The following is a 22877-nucleotide window of genomic DNA, read 5'->3' on the forward strand; positions in this document are numbered from 1 at the left end:
ACATCACCTGTTACACTCACTTCATGATTAGTTTCTTGTTGCGCATCTCCTTCTTTTCCTTTCCGAGACTTGCAGTCTTTCTTCAGGTGTCCTTTCTTCCCGCATTTCTAGCACACTATCCCCGATCTGGACTTGGATCTACCTTTTCTTAACTTACTGTGATATCCTAGGCTCTTTCCTCTTTCCATTTTTCTTCCCCTAGTCTCTGCAGTCAAAGCATTACCTGATGTCTTAGCAAAGCTTTTCCATCACATTTCCTCGCTAAGGATTTCACCAACAACATCATCAAACTTTAAAGTACTAGATCTAGAGACAAAGATACTAACGGCCATAACTAAACCATTCCAACTTTCTGGCAATGAGCACAGAAATAACAGAGCCCTAACTTCATCATCAAAATTTACCCCTACAGAACTTAACTAACTTGTAACTGTATTAAAATCATTTAAATGATCTGCAACAGATCCACCTTCTGACATCTTCATATTAAATAAATGCTTCATAAGAAATACCTTATTTGAAGCTGAGGGTTTTTCATACAGTTTGGCCAATGCCGACATTAAACCCTATGTTGTCATTTCCTTTGAAATATTAAACGCTATCGACGTTGCTAGGCACAGCCGTATTGTTCCAAGTGCCTTTCTGTCCAGAATATCCCATTCTGTGTCTGTCATACTCGTCAGCTTCTTTGTCTTTCCGCTCAATGGTAGGTACAGATCTATCTGATACAGATAATCTTCCATCTGCATCTTCCACAGCTGGTGGTTTTGGCCGTTGAATTTTTCGACCCTAAACCTACCATCTTCTGCCATTGCTCCCACTCGAACCAGGAACCCTTCTCTCCCACTAGTTTATTAGCGAAATAGACCTCCGAATCTGATACCAGTTGTTAGAAAATTATATATTACGGAGCAATGGAACACATAAAATATTGAAGAAATATAAACATAGAAAAATTCATAAAACAAAAGAGACACAGATATACGTGGTTCACCCAGTTTGGCTATGTCCACGGAGAAACATCCAGTCCTTCCTTTTATATTATTCAACAAACTGAAGAGATACAACCTAAACACCCTCTTTGCTCTCAATCTCCTCTCTCTTCCTCACTCAGAATGCATGTATACATAGACGCAATACAATTCCCTCATATATAGTGAGGGGCTGCCTTCTAGGGCAAAAAACCCTAAATTAAACATAATTTCTACCGTCAGATCATCTGCCTAATGAACGGCCCAGATTAACTAGAAATTACTAGACTTTTACAAGGCAATTTTACATCTATTTTTAGCTTCGGGGGCATTGCCCCTGAACCCCTGCTGAGGGACCGCTGGCCCCCGGACTCCCGCATGGAGGGGTGTACAGTCTTCCTGGGGTATACATCTGGCAGGAACCTTTGAATACATAAGATAATCAGGCTCCACACCCAACACCTTCATGTGTGTGATGAATGATGTGTTGAGGCCATTTCTTGATGAGTTTGTTATAGTCTACTTAGATGACATCTTAATTTTCAGTAAATCTCGTGATGAACATGTCATGCATGTGAGAAAAGTACTTGATGTCTTAAAGAAATAACAATTGTATTTAAGATGTCAAAGTGTGAGTTTGGAAAAACTTCTTTAGTTTACTTGGGTCATATTGTTGGAGGAGGTGAGTTGAAAATAGATCCCTCCAAGGTTGATGTCATTTTGAATTGGCCAAGGCCCAAGATAGTTACTAAGGTAAGAATTTTTTGGGAGCAGCCCAATATTGGAGGAAATTCATTGCTAACTTTTCTTCTATAGCAACTCCTTTGCATGCATTGACTAGTGTGAAAAAGGTTTTTCAGTGGGTAGGCAAAAAAAAAGGGCCTTTGATGCATTGAAGGAAAAGATCAGTTCAACCCTAGTACTTTCACTTCCAGACTTGAGACAGTCATTTGAGATCCAGACTGATGCTAGTGACTACGCCATGGGTGCAGTCCTCATGCAACATGGTAAGCCTATTTGTTTTCATTCGGAAACTTTCAATGGTGCAGTGATTAATTATCCTACATATGACAAGGAATTGTATGCATTGGTGCAAAGTGTGAAAAAGTGGAAACACTACTTGATGGGTAAGGAAACAATCATTCACACTAATCATCATCCATTGTAATACTTGCAATCTCAATCTAAGTTGCAGCAATCAAGGCATTTCCAATGGATGGGTTTTCTTCAACAATTCCACTTGGTGATAAGGTATAAGAAATGTATGTACAATAAAGTTGTTGATATGATTTCTAGGCCTATTATTAGTGCAGCTACTTTACTCAAGCATAATTCTGTTTTGCATGAAATTTATATTGAGCAGTATCCATTAGATAATGAATTTCAATATTTTTATGCAAACTTGAGCTACGGTAATCAAGTAGAGGAATTAGATTATCATATGCATGATAACTTGTTGTACCATCTTGGTAAGCTTTGTACTCCATAGGGAGAAAGAGTCAACATCATAAAAGAGGCACATACTTCTCTTATTGTTGGTCATTTCAGTGTAAGTAAGACAGTGCAACATCTATAGGGGTATTGTTAATGGCCTCATATGCTTGAAAGTGTGTCATGTTTTATTAAAGAATGTTCATTATGTGTAGTCAGTAAGCCTAGAAATATGAAGTTAGGATTGTACACACCACTTCAGTACCTTCACGACCATGGGAGAGTGTTTCTATGGATCTTGTAGGAGGTCTTCCATTGTCAAAAAGAGGTCATAATTATTTGTATGTAGTTGTGGACAGGTTCAGCAAAATGTGTATTTTGATGCCATGTAAAAATAAAATTACACCTGAACAAACTACTCAGTTATTCTTTCAGAATGTATGGTTTCATTTTGGATTTCCCACATCCATTGTTAGTGATCGAGATTCTCGTTTTTTTGGGAACTTTTGGTCAATTTTGTGGGGATTCATGGACACCAAATTGAAAAAGAGTACAACATTTCATCCGCAAACAGATGGTCAAACATAGGTGGTGAAAATGACCGTGATACATCTCCTTCATGGGTATTGCAGATAGCATCCTAAGTTGTGGGATGAACATTTTCACTACGTTCAACATGCTTGCAACCAGGCCAGGCACTCTTCAACTCAAACGTTGCCATTTGAAGCATGTTTGGGATACTTGCCTGAGTCTCCTTTGGATTTATTTTTTGGAAAGGATGTTGCTATTGATGATGATAGTGACATAGACAAAGCAAGAAGGTTCATTGAACAAACCCAATTAGTGCAGGAAAGGGTTCAAGAACAACTGGAAAAGAGCCAAGGCAAGTACAAGTTGAGGCACGACCAGCATTGGGTAGATCACAAGTTCCAAGTTGGTGATGAAGTTTGGCTTCACATTAGCAAAGAGAGGCTCCAAGGAGAAGGTAAAAAGTTGAAACCAATTCGATATGGTCCACGCAGAATTCTGGAAAAGATTGGTGACAATGCCTTCAGGTTGGATTTTCCTTCATATATGCAAATTTATGCTATTGTTAATGTGGAAAATTTAAGGTTGTATGAGACTCCTTTGATTGAAGATCAAGGAGATCATGTTCAAATTTCGTCCATTGAATATTTCTCTCCTGAATAACTTGATGAACTACAACAAGAAACCATTCTTGACAGAAGAACAAAGTCTTCAAAACGAGGGAATGTGCATTACCTTTGTGTGGGGATCAAAGGAAAAAATCCAAGTAAGTCCAATTGGATTGAGATTGGAAAGGTGAGGGAACTATACCCTCATCTACTGAACAATTGAAGATGACCTTTTGGGGTCCAAAAGATTCCAGTGGGGAGGAGTGATTAGGTGCTCAAAAATTTGCTCAAAATTAAAAGTTGTCAGATTAGCGTGGAACTTGAACGAGCACATAGTGCTCGTCATCTTGAATCTAGTGCAACTTGTTACGTGCAAAACAGACTTTGTATGTATCCAGAAACATGTTCTATTTATTTTTCAAAACAGGGAAACTTGGCAAAAATTTTGACAGCCCAGTCAACAGTCTGTATTGCTCACGTGGAAGGCTAACTGGGCTCCGTCGGGCTAATGATGTCTCGTCACTTGTGCTAATATCATTGGTGCTGATTTGGGCGATTTTCATTGGTGGGTTGGTGGCCAACCACAGGCTAACAAGTGTCCCAATCAGAGGCCGCCATGTGGCATCATGGGGCCACCAAAAACTTGTTAAGGGTCGAATGGACCGGGTGGGGGTTGAACACCAGACCTTCATCCAATAAGCATTTCCAACTATCGACGCGCCATTATGTTTCTTATTATATATAGTCATGCTGATTATATTTAAACTCCAAGTTATGCGCCATTCAGAAAAGTGGCCAGCCCGTGGGCATGTGCAACCCAACAGAACCGCATGTGAAGTGGAGTGGGGGCCCAACCGGTGGGGGCGGGCCATTGGCCTTAGCCCTGGGCATGTGTCCCCCCATATGGCCTGGATTTTTAGAAATAAGGTCTCATTGGGCATTTAATCGCTCCAACAAATTCACCAAGAATTTGGCAAAATTGATGCCTAGTTATCAGAAATTGGGGAAAATTTGTAGGATGGTGCCAAATTTTAGGGAAATTGAGGTGCGATTAGCAGGAAGACTTGGGGAAACATAACTTCTTCAGTTTTTTACCAATTCAAGAGTAGGAATAGGCTAAACAGGCATTTTTGGGCATTCTGGAGCCATTGGAGCAGGTTTCTAGTTGTTTGAGCATTATCAGCTGATCTATTCACACTTTTGAGAATAATAGAGAGGGCCAAGCCATTGGAAGCTGGACCAAGGAGATGTATCCCACGCGGAATGAACTCCTTCATCATGTGTTGTTCTGATACTATTTTGGTGATGTTCTTGTCTATTCTATGTTGTTGTTCAGTCATTTTCTTATGTTAATTTGTACATGAAATTTACATAAAAACACTCAAAAACCCATGATAAAACTTGTAATTAACCCCGTGAATCCTTAATCACTTTTACATATTTTGAAGAGGAATTTAGCACATCAAAAATAATTTTCCCATTCAGATCATGTCATCAATACAACCCATGCTCCTCAATGCCGAGAGCATGGAAGGATTCTTCACATCTTGTTCTCCCACTTTTTCAGTATCTTCTTCCATTTTAATTGATAATGCCCCTAAATCACTACTTTTTCCTTTATGGTTTGGTTTAGAAACGTCTTGCATAGTATTTGAGTACATTATTTGATTATTCTGTGATGTTTCTATCTCTTCTAACTGTTATTCTAATAGGTTCCCCTTACTAATCTCTGCATTTTCATCATGAATTCACCCTTCTCGTTTGAGAGCAAGAGCCTTTCTTTTAAGCCCTGGAAACTCCTTCTACATCTCTTCTTTGGTTTTGATTTTGGAAGATAATGGAGTTTCCACTTAAACATTCTTGGCATTCTATGTAGGATGATAATTTTCACCTTCAAATTTTTTTGTAAGCACCCTCGGTTGATCATCTTCTTGCTAACCGAAATCTTTTAGTACCTTGGCAAGTCCAGGGTCTCCCATATGTTCTTCGGTTACTTCAATCAATTCATCATTTTTGTCATCTAACCTCGGAAATCTTACATCTTTTCTTGGTAATTGTAACTTTTTGTCCATGTAGCCAAGCTTTAGTTTTTTATTGTCTACTGGATTAAATGCCTCCTCAACACCATGGACCCAATGTTCCAATTGTATGTCTCGAAGCTTCTACATACCTCATGCCACTAATCTTTCAGGATCTTCCTCCACCTTAACTGGTAATCCCCCTAAGTCACTACCTCTGCCTTTATCATTTTCTTTAGAAACCTCTTGCAAAACATTTGAATAAACATTTCGAGTTTTCTTTTACTTTTCTATCTCTTTCAACTGCTGCTCTAATAGTTTTCGTTTGCTTAAATTTGCATCTGCTTCATCAATTTTCCCTTCTCGTATGAGAGAAAGAGCCTTTCTTTTAAGGCCCAACAACTCCTTCTACAACTCTGATTTGGTTTTTGAAGTTAATGGAGTTTTCATTGAAACATTCTTAGCAGACTCTGGATGATGAAAGTTTTCACCTTCATAATTGTCTATAAGAACTTTCAATTAATCATTTTCCTGCCAACCAAGATATTTGAGCTCCCTTACAAGTTCAACGTCTCCCGTATGCCATCTATCACTTCAATCAATTCATCATATTTATCATCCAACTTCACAAATTTTACATCTTGTCTTAGTAATTGTAGGTTTTTTTCCATGTTTCCAGACCTTGGTCTTCTAGTCTCAACTGGATTATAAGCCTCAACACCATGCTCCTGATGTTGTGATTGTTTATCTTGAAGCTTCTTCTCCAGCAAATTGGCCTTTTGTAGTTGTTCCATTGCCTCAATAACATTACCTGCATGCTTTAGTGAAATATCTTTTCTCTTAAGGGATAACACATCTTACTGTATAGTCGGTCTATCATGGTAAGTACGGGAAGTTGCACTTGTAGGAGGTTGAATTTAAGATCTTGAACCATATCAATATTTACACCAGCACCATCCATAGAAAATGGTTCTTCAAAAGTTTCATTTGTCTGCCCAATACATCTCAAGGTTGCAGCTAATTCTGGATCATTAATACCATCATATGTCACATCAACACCCATATTATCATTGTATTCATCTCACATGGTTGCCAATTGGCTTAGATCAAAAACATAATCATCTGCAAGCTTCATGCCTATGCCTCCCAATGAATGGGCTTCTACTTTTGACTCATTATCCAAGCGACGTATCATTGCAACAAGCTCATCATCTGGTTCATCCCCTTGATCAATCATCTCTTGCTCTTCCAATTGTTTACCTTTTTTCAATTCCTCTTTTGTTTCAACAATCTTGCCTTCACGCTTTAATGCAAGGGCCCTCGTTTATGTGCAAGCACTTGCATCTGCTCAACACCAACAACAAATTCATTCCCTGTGTTTTCTATTTTCTGAGATTCACCAAGAAGAGTTGACAGTTCACCCTCCAAATTCATCATGCTTTTCTTTCTGTCTGTATCTTGGAAATCTACATCAGACCATCCCAGGTCCTCCAGTGCAATGGAAATATCATCCTTAGATTTTCTTAATGATTTCTTATTCTTCCCTATAATATAAGGCTCCAATTTGTCATCGTCCTTCAATGTCTTTGGAGTCTTCGTCTCCTTCTCTCATGACAGAAGCAGTCGTCCCTTGTAGCCAAACCCAACGAAGATAAAACCACCATTTATTTAAGTGTATATATCCTTTAATACATTGGTGATTGAAGGTTAAATCTGTCGATATGAGTGCCTTTTGAGAATAAGTTAGATGAGTTTGACAAAAAATGTCTTCCAAACTAACCCAGGAAAAAGGAGTGTTACCATGAAAAAAACATGTGAAAAAGGTTTTACAATTAAAGGGGATGCATTTTCAGTGTTATAAAAGGTACCCAATGCCTCCTTTCATGTAATGAATCGTTTTATTTAATATATATATATATATATATATTAATTAGTGGATTAGCTTATTATAATTTTTTAAATTATTGTTATTTTAATAATTAGTATAGAAAATTTTTAATTAAAAAAAAATTGTTTAATTAATTTAGAAAAGTATTATTTTTTTAAAAGTCATTTTTATTATACTAATGAATTTAAAAATTGTATTTAAGATTTTAATATATATATATATATATATATATATATATATATATATATATATATATATATATATATATGTTAACGATCATCCTATTAATAATACTTAGTGAAATATGAAACATGATATGTAGTGAAGCATTTAATAACAATAGACATGTCACAATATATATATATATGTTAACGATCATCCTATTAATAATACTTAGTGAAATATGAAACATGATATGTAGTGAAGCATTTAATAACAATAGACATGTCACAATCAATAAAATAGTAATTGGCTGTTTTATAGTTAGAACAACTTAAGGGAAAAACAAAAAAATAAGAAAGATATCCATCTCTAGAGAAGTAGTGATGTAGGTCAGTTGTAATTATCTATTTAGGTTTAATTTTAACAATTGTATATCATATTCTTAGATTACCAAAAGTAGGCATGTATATTTTATTTATGGAAATATAGTTCTTTGTGTGTTTATTCAAAGAAAAAAACAAATTTAAAATTAATGCAAGATTTTGACTAATATACTCATTCAAAAGAAAATCACCCTCGTGAAAGTTAATTAGCTTGGGAATTGAATAAGAATCTCATCTTGTAAAAGTCACTCTCATTAATGATAGTTATTGTAGGAATCGACTACTACCCTCATCGCCTCATGAAAGTTAGTTAGCTTGGGAATTGAATAAAAATCTCATCTTGTAATAGTCCCTCTCATTAATGACAGTTATTGTAGTAATTGACTACTACCCTCATTGAGTTGTCATCCTCATTAAAATTACAAAACCCAAGAATTGACTACCAACCTCACTAAATGATGACCCCACACAGTAATGATAGTTGACATAGGAATTGAGTATAAGGAATCATATCCAATGATTCTATCCTTCATCAATTGTGAAAAGTGAAAAATTGACTACCATGTACATTTAGTGATAATCACCATCATAAGGGTGGTCAACCTAAGAATTGACTAGGGCATCCTCATCCAATGATAATCATCCTCATCGACTATAACTAATTGTGTAGGAATTAGTTACTACTTTTTTTATATATATTAGGATAAACCTACCACTTTTCGTTGAGGAGGCCTTATGCTAAGTCAAAGGGATTTCCCCTATACTCTTGAGCCTAATGCAACCTCCCACAAGCATGGAAGGTAAGTAAACCAAGTTTGGAACCTTGGCATGGGCCTAGTATTGGTCAATAAATTCTTTCTTGTGTGGGATGATAATGGTTCATCCTAGCTTAATGGGATTACCAACATTTTCTTATCACGGGAATCAGTAGACCTGCTACTTATTACTGAGGAAGCTTGAGGCTGATTCGAGGGGACTTTCCCTATACTCTTTAGCTTAATGCCACTTCCCACAAGCACACTAGGTAGGTTAATTGAGTTTTGGATCTATATGGGGCCCTAATATTGGTTAACAATTTTTTTTTGGTGCGAGGAAACAATACCATAAATGAAAGTGATGATCATGATTTAGCCTATATAATAAGGAGGGTACGCATGCATGTTATATTTGTGTTCCTAGAGGCCTATAAAGCGAGTAATATTTTCATGCCCTTTATAGTGTTTTGATAAAATTAGCTTTTTCCAACAAAAGTCTCAAGGATTAGGACTATTTCTTCTCCTCTAATGAGATCAACAACATGACTCCTATAGTCAAGCATAATTGTGATATATTGGAAATATAAATATAATTTGTAATGTGCATTTATTATACGGAGGCATTAAACAATTCCTCTTTTATAGAGGTGTCCAATAAAATATTTGATGATAACATTGTGTCTAAAACTTTACATTGTCATTTAAAACATTATAATACTCTTAAAAAAAAGGAAATACCTTTAGTGTTTATCATTTTTATTTCTTATTCATAATATGCATAAAATCTATAAGAATATTACATTTAACATTAGCACCTATGAATATTATTATTTTGTATTAAAATTACAATTTATGTATGGTTTGTAAACTTGTAAATATTGTTAAATTGAAGAGTAAATATTTTATTTAAAATATATATTTTTTATAAAGAATATTTGCTTTACTTTTAACAATTAAAATAAGATTGTTTGTACAATTTTTCATCATAAAAAGTTAAATGAAAATATACCCTCAAACCATTGAAATTTAATTACACTAGTGCCAATTAAAGTAAAATGAAACATAAAAGTGTTTATCATAAAAAAAATGATGAAAATATCTTCAAATTAGAATAAAAGAAAATCCTTTAAACTTAATTAATTGAATTAAAATATATATTTCAGCATAAAATAAATAAATAAATAAATAAAATAATTCTAATTGACCTTAATAAGGTCAATAATTGGAACCCTTATATGACTACATTTTTGTTAATAAAAAATAAAATTATTTGTATAATATTTTATCATGAAAAATATTGAATGAAAATATATCCTTCCATTTAAAATAAATAAAGTAAATCAAATTGGTACCATTAATTGGAAGATACATAATATCCTTGATTGATAGTCTAAAGATTTAGAATGATGACAGACGTATCATATTTTAAATTGGCAAGGAATATCCATATATTGTCTCGAAACACAATGTGAATGACCATTTGATAAAATTATTTTTGCGTTGTGTACTGAGGCCATAATTTCACCCGAATGGTGGGATTCTCCTTGGAAACCAATGAAAATAAAATAAAAATAAAAACCAATATTAGGAGTATTTGAATTGTTTTTTATGGTGAAAATGAAATAAATTTCCATTGCTTTGTAAATGTTGGTGTGACAATGAATTAGAGTAGTACTTTGCATAGTACAATTTATGCTAGGTGGAATTAGTAGTGGAATTAATTATCCATAATCTATTTGATTGATATGTACAGTTTCCAAGCTAGAGATTTTCCATGACTTTGGAGGATCTCATCTTGCTCCATATTCCATGCTTCTAACTTGTTTATATTGTTTAAGATCACGTCCATGTTGTAACTTTGTTTGACACTAGACATATAGGCATGGAGAGGTGAGTTTTACGTTGTGTCGTAGGTGGTTTTGTGAAACACACGAGTAACTATGTTGGACATTGGAAATGTAAACATGACGAGGATATATTTTACTTTTCCTTGTAGATGGTTGTATGAAATGTTGTGTTTGTCCAACTATGTGCAAATGATGATCGCCCCTCCTCATTTTCTTGTCTTCATATCCTTTGATAGATTGTGCTTGATAATGGGTTGATAAATATATCAACTAGACTAGATTCATACTTTGGTAAACTGTGGTGGTCAAGAGGCTTTTAATGACAAATTCTTTTTGACAATGATAACCTATGAATTATTGTTGACCTTATGTGTCATAGGAACCATGCCATGAGTAGGAGTCGAGACTCTTACCTTTGGACAAATTTATATTAAATTAAATTATATTGATAAGCAAGGAGTGGATCAATTTTCTGTGTTAATGATATTTCCTTTGGAAACTAAATAATACCATAAAAAAATCTATTAAGTGTCTGCCTCAAAGGGGAGCTTAAATGGTTATTCAACATGATGTGTAGATAATAGACCTATTTATGAATTGGTTGAGTCATTTAATGAGAACCACCAACAAAATGAATCATATTTCTTACTTTACGATAACCATGTCAACCACAACATGATTTCATATTCATGTGCATGGTACCCATAAATTTGGGTTGTTAGATGTAAGTGCGATAAGTACAATTAAGATGGAGTTGGATGTGGGGTAGTTTAGATCATTAAATAAGGTGTTGGTCACTGTCGAGTCAAGATTCTTTAGACTCTTGACTACAAAATCTTTTCCTTCCTCTCCTTTGTAGCCTGGCAGCTAAATATTAAGCATGTGATGCGATGATCGCGAGCATTCAACCTAGATAGCTTCATGCAAGCTCGAAATACTACAAACAATAATGTGCGAACTATTGTCTTCCACATTCCTCACTCCTCCTATCGGCGTTCCTTTTCACCTCTCGGTGCAATTGCTAGTTATATAACTATATATATAAGTTCTAGTTTCAACAATGCAACATTGATAGATACATTATATCCATCATGAAAAGTGCATTTAAAGTGAATAAAAACATTTTGACTATTTTCTAATTTGTACCGTATTGTTTCATTATGTAGTGTGTGGTACAAGAAACGTTGTCTTTGTGCGCTTGCACCTAACACAAATCATGTGTCAAAGTCAAACATTATAAAAACTTAAAGTCTATTGGAGTATTTGGTTGGCATAAAATTTTATTAGTTTTGCAAATAGGTTTATTTCAATTATATATGTGTGTGTGTCCTATGAACAAAACACATTACTTAGAAATAATAAAAAGTGAAGGTAGATTTGATCACTTCATTCAATTATGTTTACATGGAACTCAATACTTTGATTGATAAATTATCAAAAAATGGACTCTAAAATTTAGGACTTCAGGCTAGATTATTCTACTTGAGTTTAGAAATGGTTTTCTTGTCAACATTATTTCTAAGTCAACATTTTTTTCTTGGATTAGTTTATATATATTATATGTAATATGTAGAGGCATCTCTTATATGCCCCCCAACCACAAGGATGTTAGAGTGTGGGGGGGGGGGGGGGGGTCTACTATACATGGCCGGGCTCGTGATAAATCATGTAGCCCACCTAGACTGTGTGTTTCAATCATAGATCCTACTTCTGATGCTAGATAGAGTGTCATAAGTATTGTTTCTATCTTTGTTTATGATCATGCTATCGATAGTGGACCTTCTTCACCTGTTTTAGGTACACCTCCTGCATTTTTAAGCCTTCTTTAAACTTTATGTGTTTATGTCTTGAAATTGTCTTTAATTTTTAAATTGTCTTCAACTGATGTGTTTGAATTTAATGTATATGTTATTATGCTTCTAGTTTGTTAAATATATATGTTAAATAATGTTTATGATTTGCATACCATCAACACGACGAAGTTGAGGATCATAGTGCAGCGTGGATCCCTCTATGGGACAATGCTACAACTAGTATCACATTGGAGGATGTTACAACCCAACATAGATGGATCACACGAGAGTTGTGTAACATCCCTACCAATTCACCTACTAGGTGTAGTTTGTCTCTGATACTGGAAAGCATCAATAGGTTGATCGAGATATATTGGAGGTGATATCCACAAAGATTCCTCCTACATTACATACAAAGGATTAGGAAGCATGAGGTTAGAGGCCCACATACTTGGGAGGCGGTGAAAGAGGCCACCAAGAAAATTAATGTTCATGGAAAGTTATTCGACATCTCTCTGGATTTCCCTACTAGACATAAAGGTGTGATTCCACTCAATTATTTTAAGAATTTTGATGCAACTACTTTTGTGTATGATCAATTCTTGGAGCTTGGGGTTAGTTCCCCCACGACGACTTGGTCGCCCTTTATTTTTCCAAGAATATATATGCAAAGTTCATGTTACATGTGAGGCTGAATTACACTGATACTAGATCTCATTATTATCGAGCCAACTTGGGATGTACATATGATTGCAAGGGGGCTCGTAGCGACCATGGGCATGTAATACCACCTCCAAGATTGTTTCCACTACCGTATTGGAGCGTGGTATTGCCAACAACCTAGAGGAGTCGGTGTAGCTTGGTGTTTAGATGAGGGATCCCATTGTAGATAATATGCGGACGACATTGGTCAGTGCATGTGTTGTATTACATGTAGAGATTAGCTAACCACCACCATTTCCCCATGAGTTGCCAGTTCCTTTATATGATGATCTAGTTCTCGTGAGTTTACCCATTGACCAACTTTTTTCATATGCATGTATGTGTCATGATGCCATCCGTGACACTTGGAGGGTGCATGACCCACATGACATAGACCATGTACATATATGTATGAAACGTTTGACTCTTATCATTAAATTATGCATGATTATTTATATTAATTTAGTTCATATTAGATTGCATTTATATTAATAATTTCATGATAACATGTAGACACAATGCTCCAGCTACATGGATGAGCTTATGAGGTCATTTGAGTGGGCAGTTGATCAACTAGGCCATCATCCACGAGTGCATCTTTCCATGTATTCTCCTCCATTTCCACCTCCACCGCCACCTCATAACACTCAGGTGGAGGAGAGTCACTATGTACAACCACATGGACCAGTAGTTGAGGAAAACATTTTTATTCCTAAGATTTCATATATATATATATATATATATATATATATATATATATATATATATATATATATATATATATATATATATATATTAAAGTTATATGCATGCTAATTAATTCTTAAACTAATTACAATTTGTCCTTACCATTGTGTGCATAGGCCCATATGCAGTGTTGTCAACATTGCAGTTATGTGGACACATAAGTGGGATGTTGGGTATAGAGGCATTGGTGATGTGGGTCCATCGATTCAGGCCCCAATCTTTAAGCCACAAGAAGGGGAGCACCAAACCCAAATTCATCTGACTACCATCCTATTTGACTTGCATTTGGACTCGAATGAGGTCAATATATTCATATATGTAATTAAAAATGTGGTTCAAAATCGTTTATTTCTATATTTTTATTTTGTACAAATAATTATCTAATTAGTTTGAAATTGAATGTGTTATATTGTAGCACTAGATTATGGACACTTACTTTACACAACAAAACTCACATAGGATTTCTGGTGGTACTTAGAGTGATAGTTTGTAGATTTTCATGCCCATTTCATAGGGCACATCCACATGTGATACCGAACTTGAATATTTTCATACATGGACAATTTATGGATGTACATGGACATTATTTTAGTTTATGGAAGCTTATTATTTCAATTTATGGATGTTCATGTGATATTTGTATTTTGTATATATTTTCGTATGGATAGTTTATTGATACATTCATTATTTAGAGTTATGGATTTGTATTAATATTGCTTATGGATGTTCATTATTTTTTGAATTTTATGGATTTGTTAAAATTGTTTCACTAGTTTCAAAAATTTTCTATATACTATAACATTTATTAAAAAATATAACAATTTTGATTTCTAGTTTCATAGGCTAAGAAAATAAGTGCAAATCTTAAGTTAGAGGCAAGTCAGTTTGATACTTAAAATGAACTAAAATATATAATGGTTGAATTAAAAAACGCAAATAGGATTGAAATACGTTTTAAATTCAATTTAAAAAAATTTCTAATAAACAAAAAATACGTTTTATTCAATTTTATTTATTTTGAGGTCATCTACAAGAGCTTAGTCATAACATGATATTTAAGTTTTATTTATTTTGAGGTTAAATACAAGAGCTAATGTCATGAATCCTCATATTTAACACAACTATCTACTTAGTTCTAGTAATAAACATTCATGTATCATTGAAATTTTTATCTCATTGTTATAACATTAATACTGTTGTTAATATTTACAACATGGTTATAACCTCACTTTAAAGTCGTTCCCTTTTATCAAAGGCTTCTGAGATTATTTCGATGGTCCACATACATTCTCGGGATTTGTCAGTACTGCGGATTTACATTTGTTTTAAATACACCTGGGATCAACCCATCCTATCAACTAAGGTTGAGGGTTTACATGATATTTTCTTAAGCTTTAACTTAACACTTGATACTGCATTTGCCTGCCACCTAATTTCATTAATTGTTGAAGTTAATCTGGATATTGTGGCGGCCTAGAGAAATGGTCCAGTCTGTTGGATTCTTCAATGCTATGGAGCGCCTCTGCAGTTTTGGGATTCCAGACCCTATCTACGGTCATAAGACCTTGATGTCGATCCGACGATTGGTAACATACTCGGGTCCTTATGCTTCTGATTGCTCGACAGTTCTAGGTCATTGTTTCTCCCCTCCGATGGTAGTATTCGCCTTGCTCCACAAGATGGTTTCGGTGTGTCTTTGTTGTTGTTCCTTGAACAAGTGTTAGAACTACTGAATGCCAAGGATCTCCTTCCCTGCTATGATGTTCTATGCTATTACCTTGTCAGTTTTCAAGTGACTCCTGGTTCAGTGAAACAATAGTGTCGCGAGCCTATCAAAGGTACAGGTTTCAAACTGCATTGCAACTTCAGTTATTTGTATGCTTATGGTTTTATGTATATGGAGTTTAACCTATGTTTCCCACCTGGTTGGGAGGTATGGTTTGCAGGTGGAGCAGACTCCCAGGTGAAAGGTGGTTGGGGCTCTCACCAATCTCACTGGACTTCAAGCTAGAAGCTCAGTCCCTTTTTCAGGTATTTGATCTAGTTCAAAGTTTTACTGCGGATGAATTTCATCGGGAATTGTAATAGTCTTAAGCATATATGTCTGGTTTTGTCTCTTTTAATTGCATGGAGGTTTATTCATCCGAGACGGTGTATGTATTTGATTTTTGGGCATATGAGGCGAGGCTGAGGTTGGCTATTTTCTATTCGAAACCGGCCCGACCTTTGCAGCCAAACTCTATAGCCAGACTATGGATTGAGTCTGGATTTTTAATGTATACAAGACTTTTTAGACAAATGTTTGTCATGCCTTTGGAGTTTGATACTTGTCTGAACTGGGAATGCTCGGATGCTTAGAGGATTGAACAATATCTCTCGGGTCCTATTGTATTACCCATATTGAGTTATATGGGGTTAATTTATGAGATTATAATGCTTCGTTCTGTTGTTATCTAAAATTATTCTAGAGTTTCATTTGTGGTTTGGTACATTACTGATACATAAAGTTTCTCTTACTGTCAGGGTTTTTTGCCCCTATTTTATCCTGAAATTGTTATATTATTAATTATAGTCAGAATGATTCGGAATCAACATAAACTTGATATGATAAGTTCTTGGTTCTAGCATGACTTTCATTATCATGGAAAAATTATCATTAATGCTAGCAGGATAACTAAAGATTGTTAATGCTTTTTCTTTTCTTGCTTAACGCTAGTATACAGTTCTGTTATTTGATTTTTAATAATCTTTTATGAAGTTCTTCCTTTTATTTTGTACCTATTCCGGATTTGTAATTTAACATTCTACTTGTCTGTCATTCAATACACGTCTTTGTATGTTAGTCTGCTTGTTCTCAGGCTATTTGACATGTTCTATAGTCTATTACAAGTTTCCTGTATATTTAACTTCTACGTAGTTTTTGTGCTTTCTTCATATTAATAGCCATAAACACAGAAATACTTTCAGAAAATACATAACTTATTCTTCTAGATTTATCTGTAGGATAATTTTATTTATTTGGTTCACACCGCTTTTCCAGATTTGTCCTGCAGCTCAGACTTGCTGCTCAATAATATGCCTCCCAACCTTGAGACTACTCTCGCGGTAGTCTCCCCCCGAGCTGTTCCTGTACCCAGGAACTTTTCTTACTATCTCTTGGATGAGATCTTAAATATCTTTGATGGCTATCTGGTCCAAACCAGGCATAGCATTAGAACTTTGTCTGATGTTTTAACAAAAACTTTTCTTATTTTTCTTTCTTTTCTGATCTCGGATACCCCAATCCTCTTGATCCTTCTTTGAGTAAATACTCAAGAATTAGTTAGGCCAATAACTGCTTTCCTAACCACTTAGTAAGTAAAGCAATATTTACAAGTAACTATAATTTACTCATGCATAAGAGTTTTCAAAAATAAATCCATATTTAAAATAATATCAAATTGTTTGGTTTGCAGTAATTAAAATATTTACATAATTTGGGGATATCACATCTTCCCCCCCAAGATGTAACATCATCCTAATGTTTTCCTCCTGAGAATAATTCTGGAAGGGTTTCCTTCATAACCTACTCATCTTCCCAGGTGGCCTCTTCTAGCCCATAGTGTTGTCACTGCACTTTAACCTAGGTGATAACTTGTTTCCAGAACGTTACTTCTCTCTGATCGAGTATACCCAGAGGCTCAACCAAGAATTATCCTTTTGGTTCAACCTATAAAAAGCAATAAAATACTTTAGTTTTTCAATCAGCCCCCCCTAAAGAAAAAAAAGAGAAACATTCGAAAATAAGTAAAATGTCTATATTATTCTTTACCTTTATATTCTTCCAATTGATTATGTGATTAGCATCATAAATGTATTTCTTAAGTAAGGAAACATGAAATAAATTTTGTACATGGATATGGCTGCGTAAAGCAAGCTAGCAAGCCACTGGCCCAATTCGAGCTAGAATCTGGAAAGGCCTGCAAAACCAAGGTGCTAATTTAGCACATCCAGTCCAATGCAAGGTGCTTTTCTTGGGTCGTGCCCGAATGTAAACGTGTTCTCCTACTTGAAATTCTCAGAAGCTCCTCTTCCAATCGGCAAAATTCTTTTTCCAGTCCTGAGCGGCCTTTAAATTGCTTCGTACCTTTTTTACCATCTTTTCCATCTCCTCTAGCATATCTGGTCCTAACATTAGTTTGTCTTGTGGGCCACTCCAACTCAAAGGTGTCCTGCACTTTCGTCCGAATAACACTTCAAAGGGACTCCTCTGTAAAGATGTATGATACCCATTTTTGTAATCAAACTCCACGAAGTGCAGGTAATCCTCCCACTTAGAAGGTTGTTGCATTACTTAGGTTTGCAACATGTCTTCGACTACTTGATTTACTCTTTCTGTCTGTCCATCCATTTGAGGATGGTATGCAATACTGAAGTGTAGCCATGTGCCCAATCCCTCAAAAAGGTCCTTCCAAAAGGCTGATGTAAATTTCACATCCCGGTTGAAGATTATCATTTTGGGTATACCATGTAACTTAAAAATATTTTGCATAAAAATGTTTGCAATTTTCACTGCTTTGTAATTTGATTGAATTGGTATGAAATGAGTGGATTTGCTCAATTTATCTACCACTACCATGATAGAGTCGTTTAGCCTTTTTGATTTAGGCAGTCCAGTGATGAAATAAATAGATATGGTTTCCCACTTCCAATCAAGGATCGGTAGTGGGTGGAGAAACCCTGCTAGGTGTTGGTGTTCTGCCTTGACCTGCTAGCATTCCAGACAATGTCCTAAATACTCGGCTACTTCTTTCTTCATACCAGGTCAACAAAATTCTTTCCTAAGGGCAGAAATCATTTTCTGGTATACTGGGTGCCCTGCATAAGGACTTTTATGATATTCATCTAAGATTGATTTTTTAAGCAATTTTTGGTTAGGTACATATAATCTCTTCCTATAGATCAGTAGTACATTTGGATTGAGATCATATCCAAATTTTTGTTCATTACTGTTTTCAATTTTTGCTTGCTGCCATAAATGTTTATAAACTAAATCTTCGATGGTTGTTTCACGAATCTACTCATAGAAGGTAGTTCGAGATTCACTAAAAGAAATTTCATATAAGCAATTCACCTTTCAACTTAAAGAATCTGCAACCTTGTTTTCTTTTCCCTTCAAATGTCTGATTTCAAAGTCAAATTCACTTAGTAAGTCAGTCCAATGGGCTTGCCTAGCATTTAGAGTGGGTTGTTTGAAGTAGTTTTTCAGACTATGATGATCTTTTAATAACATAAATTTCTTTCCTAATAAGTAGTGTCGCCACATTTTCAAGGCATGAATTACTGTTGTTAATTCCAAACCATAAGTAGAATATTTATGTTCGTATTCTTTAAGCTTCCTTGACTCATAGGCTACAACCCTACCTTCTAACATTAATACGCCACCTACACCTTCTTTGCTACCATTCGTACAAACTACATATTCTTTGTTAGGATCAACAATACTCAAAATAGGGGCGGTGGTGATTAGATGTTTAAGCTAATCAAAGCTCCTTTGGTAGTCAGGGGTCCATCTAAAGGCCTTTCAGTTCTTTTGTAGAGAGGTAATAGGGTATGCCACCCTAGAAAAACCTTCCACAAATCACCTATATTATCCAACTAGGCCCATGAATGATCTTACGTCTGCCACATTTTTCGGTACCGGCCACTCCATGATAGTTCTTATTTTCTCCAGATCAACTACGATCCCATCCTTGTGATAATATGTCCTAAGTACTGGATTTGTTCCTTAAAGAAGTCACACTTGCTGTACTTGGCATACAACTGGTGTTCTCTTAGGATTTGAAGAAAAATTAAGAGATGCTCCTTATGTTCTTCCATGCTTTTGGAGTAGATCAGTATGTCATCAATGAATATTAGCCCAAATTTGTCTAAGTATTGATGAAATATGCTATTCATGAGACACATGAAAGTTGCAGGGGCATTAGTTAGCCCAAAGGGTAGCACCACAAACTCATAATGTCCATATAGAGTTCTGAATGTTGTTTTTGCTATATCTTCCTCCTTTATTCGGATCTGATGATAGCCTGAGCTGAGGTCAATTTTAGAGAATACAGTTGCACCCTTTACTTGATTGAATAACTCATCTATACAAGGTAGGGGGTATTTATTCTTGATAGTCAGTTTATTTAACTGACGATAATCCATGCACATTCATAATGTTCCATCTTTTCTCTTAACAAAAAGTATTGGAGCTCCCCAAGGGGATACACTGGGCCGTATATAATTTTTATCTAACAGCCCCTGTAGTTGAATTTTCAGCTATGTTAGCTTTGGGATACTCATACGGTAAGGGACTCAGGAAACTGGGGCAGCCCCCGGAATTAACTCAATGGTAAAATCTATGTCCCGTTTTGGGGGTGGACTTGGGATTTCTTCATGAAAAACATCCGGAAAACTTTGTATCACTGGTATATTTTCTAAAGCTGTAGATTTCTCTTTAGAGTCAGCATAACCTACTTGTATGGCATAAATTTTGCAACCCTTCCTGCTGCATTTTTCTAATTGGGAAGCTGTTACAAGTCTTATTTGCAAAGGTTTCTGAATACCTTGCATCCCTTGTCTTTCCCCTTGCTCATTTCGGAAATTAATGGTTTTGGTCTTGTAGTTAATAAGGGACCAATGTTTTTATATACGATCCATGCCTATAAGGATGTCATATGACCCTAAGGGTAACATGTTCAAATTTTTCATAATGGATTGGTTAGCTAATTCTAGAGGACAATTACTGACTTTGGCCAAAACTCTTCTTTTGGCTCCTGTGGCTAGTTGTACTAGCCTTGGATTTTTAAACTTTACTGCTTGTAGTTTACATTGTTCCACAATCTTGGGGCTAACATAACTCAATGTAGCCCCAGGATCAATTAAAATAGATACAATTCGGTCAAAAAGTTTACGTTCAAATTCGATCATTGTTGGTTGAAATTACGCTTGATGATCTTCCAGACCGACATTAATTTTAGGGATGCTCCTTGCTATTTCTCCTACCATGGAGGCTTCTTGTATTTGTGAAATCTACTCAACTCCATTGTGGCGTGGGAAGTTTTTGAAATAATGCAGGCCTTCGCATTCCCAACACTGTACAAGAGACCTAGCAGTTAACTCTGCTTCAGTTCTGCCAGTTTGCTTATTAGTTCTAGCTTCGCCTGGTACTTTAAATCTGGGTTGGTTTTTATTAAAATTCTGGTTGGTTTGACCCTTGTACAGTCCTTTGTTGCCTGGGCCCTTATTCCCTTTATGACTGGGAACAAATTTACTTCCATTTTTATCAGTCCATCTCTTACTCATGTCTCCCTTTGGCTTGTTCTGTTGATAGCAGATCCGTGCCTTACGAATAACTTCGTCCATTGTTTTTGGATTGTCAAATTCTAGTCATTCTTTCATGAATAGGGGTAGACTGTTAATGAACCTCTACACCTTTGCTTTTTCTTCGCGTATGTAAGGAACATACAGAAGTAATGATGTGAACTTTGTTATGAACTCATCCATAGACATTTGACCTAGCCAAAGATCATGAAATTCTTTTGATTTTTCATCATAAAATCTCTTTGTTAGATATTTTTCTTTAAAATATCTCTGGAATTTTTCCCAGGTTATACTTTGTTCATTTACTCCTCGAACTGTCTTTACCTCTTCCCACCATAGTGTGGCCTTTCCTTGCAGCTGAAAAATAGCCAGGCGAGCCTTCAGATTATGGTCATATTCATATAGCTGGAAATATTTGTTCATATTTATGAGCCATGCTTCAGCCGCTTCTTCCTGTTCACCATCGAAAAGAGGAGGCTTTATTTTTCGAAATTCCCCTTGAAGTTCCACTTTCTGCCTTTTCTGTGTCCTATGATTGGACACATTATCTGATTCTTCTTCACGATTTTCCTCACCACCCTCAGTTTCCACATCCTCTGTCTGAAACTCTTGTTCTTCTGTCATATTTCTGTGTTCGGGACTAGGTACCAGTGGCCAATTATTCTGTCTATCGGATAGACTCTTCATAATTTTTTCTTGTTCCTGCATTAGTCTTTCATTGTCTACCTGTAACTAGGCCATTTCATCCTTTAATTCTTGTACTGTCACCATAATATTTGGGTTGGTATTCCATGGCTCATCACCAAGCTATACCCAAACTTCAGGATTTCCTTCCTGAAATGTCGTGGGCCCCGTCCCCATTACGGATCTGGGTGGTAAATTCCCAGTTCTTCTCATACTAACTACTTCTTGTTTCCTACGTGTATATCACCAAATTTTTTATTTGTTTATTCCAGAGGTCTCAGCTTGGTAACCTGAGCACTCTGATATCATATGTCATGAATCCTCATATTTAACACAACTATACATATAAAGGAAAAACTTTATTTTCTTACCAACTATTACTGTATAGTAAATATTCAACTATCCACTTAGTTCGAATAATAAACATTCATGTATCGTTGGAATTTTTATGTCATTATTATAACATTAATACTGTTATGTTAATATTTACAACGTAGTTATAACCTCACTTTAAATTTGTTCCCTTTTATCAAAGGCTTCTGAGATTATTTCGATGGTCCACATACATTCCTAGGATTTGTCAGTACTGTGGATTTACATTTGTTTTAAAGACACCTGGGATCAACCCATCCTATCAACTAAGGTTGAGGGTTTACATGATTTTCTTAAGCTTTAACTTAACACTTGATACTGCATTTGCCTGCCACCTGGTCTCATTAATTTCTGAAGTTACTCTGGTTGTTGTGGCGGCCTAGGGAAAAGGTCTGGCCTACCAGATTCTTCAATGATATGGAGCTCCTCTGCAGTTCTGGTATTCCGGACCCTATCTACGGTCATCAGACCTTGATCTCGATCCTACGGTTGGTAACATACTCGAGTCCTTATGCTTCTGATGGCTTGGCAGTTCTGGGTCATTGTTTCTCCCCTCCGATGGTAGTCTTCATCCTGCTCCGCAAGAGGGTTTCGATTTGTCTTTGTTGGTGTTCTTTGGTTGAGTGTTAGAGCCATTGAATGCC

At 35.7% G+C, this 22877-nt stretch overlaps 1 pseudogene; it reads right to left on the reverse strand.

The window, feature by feature from the left end:
* The window catches only part of LOC149250414 (uncharacterized), a 54150-nt pseudogene that overhangs the window by 23336 nt on the left and 7937 nt on the right, over nucleotides 1-22877 (reverse strand).

Source organism: Pinus tabuliformis, chromosome 7, assembly GCF_031772625.1.
Source record: "Pinus tabuliformis cultivar Carrire ecotype Pingquan chromosome 7, CPIR1, whole genome shotgun sequence".
Taxonomy (NCBI): domain Eukaryota; kingdom Viridiplantae; phylum Streptophyta; class Pinopsida; order Pinales; family Pinaceae; genus Pinus; species Pinus tabuliformis.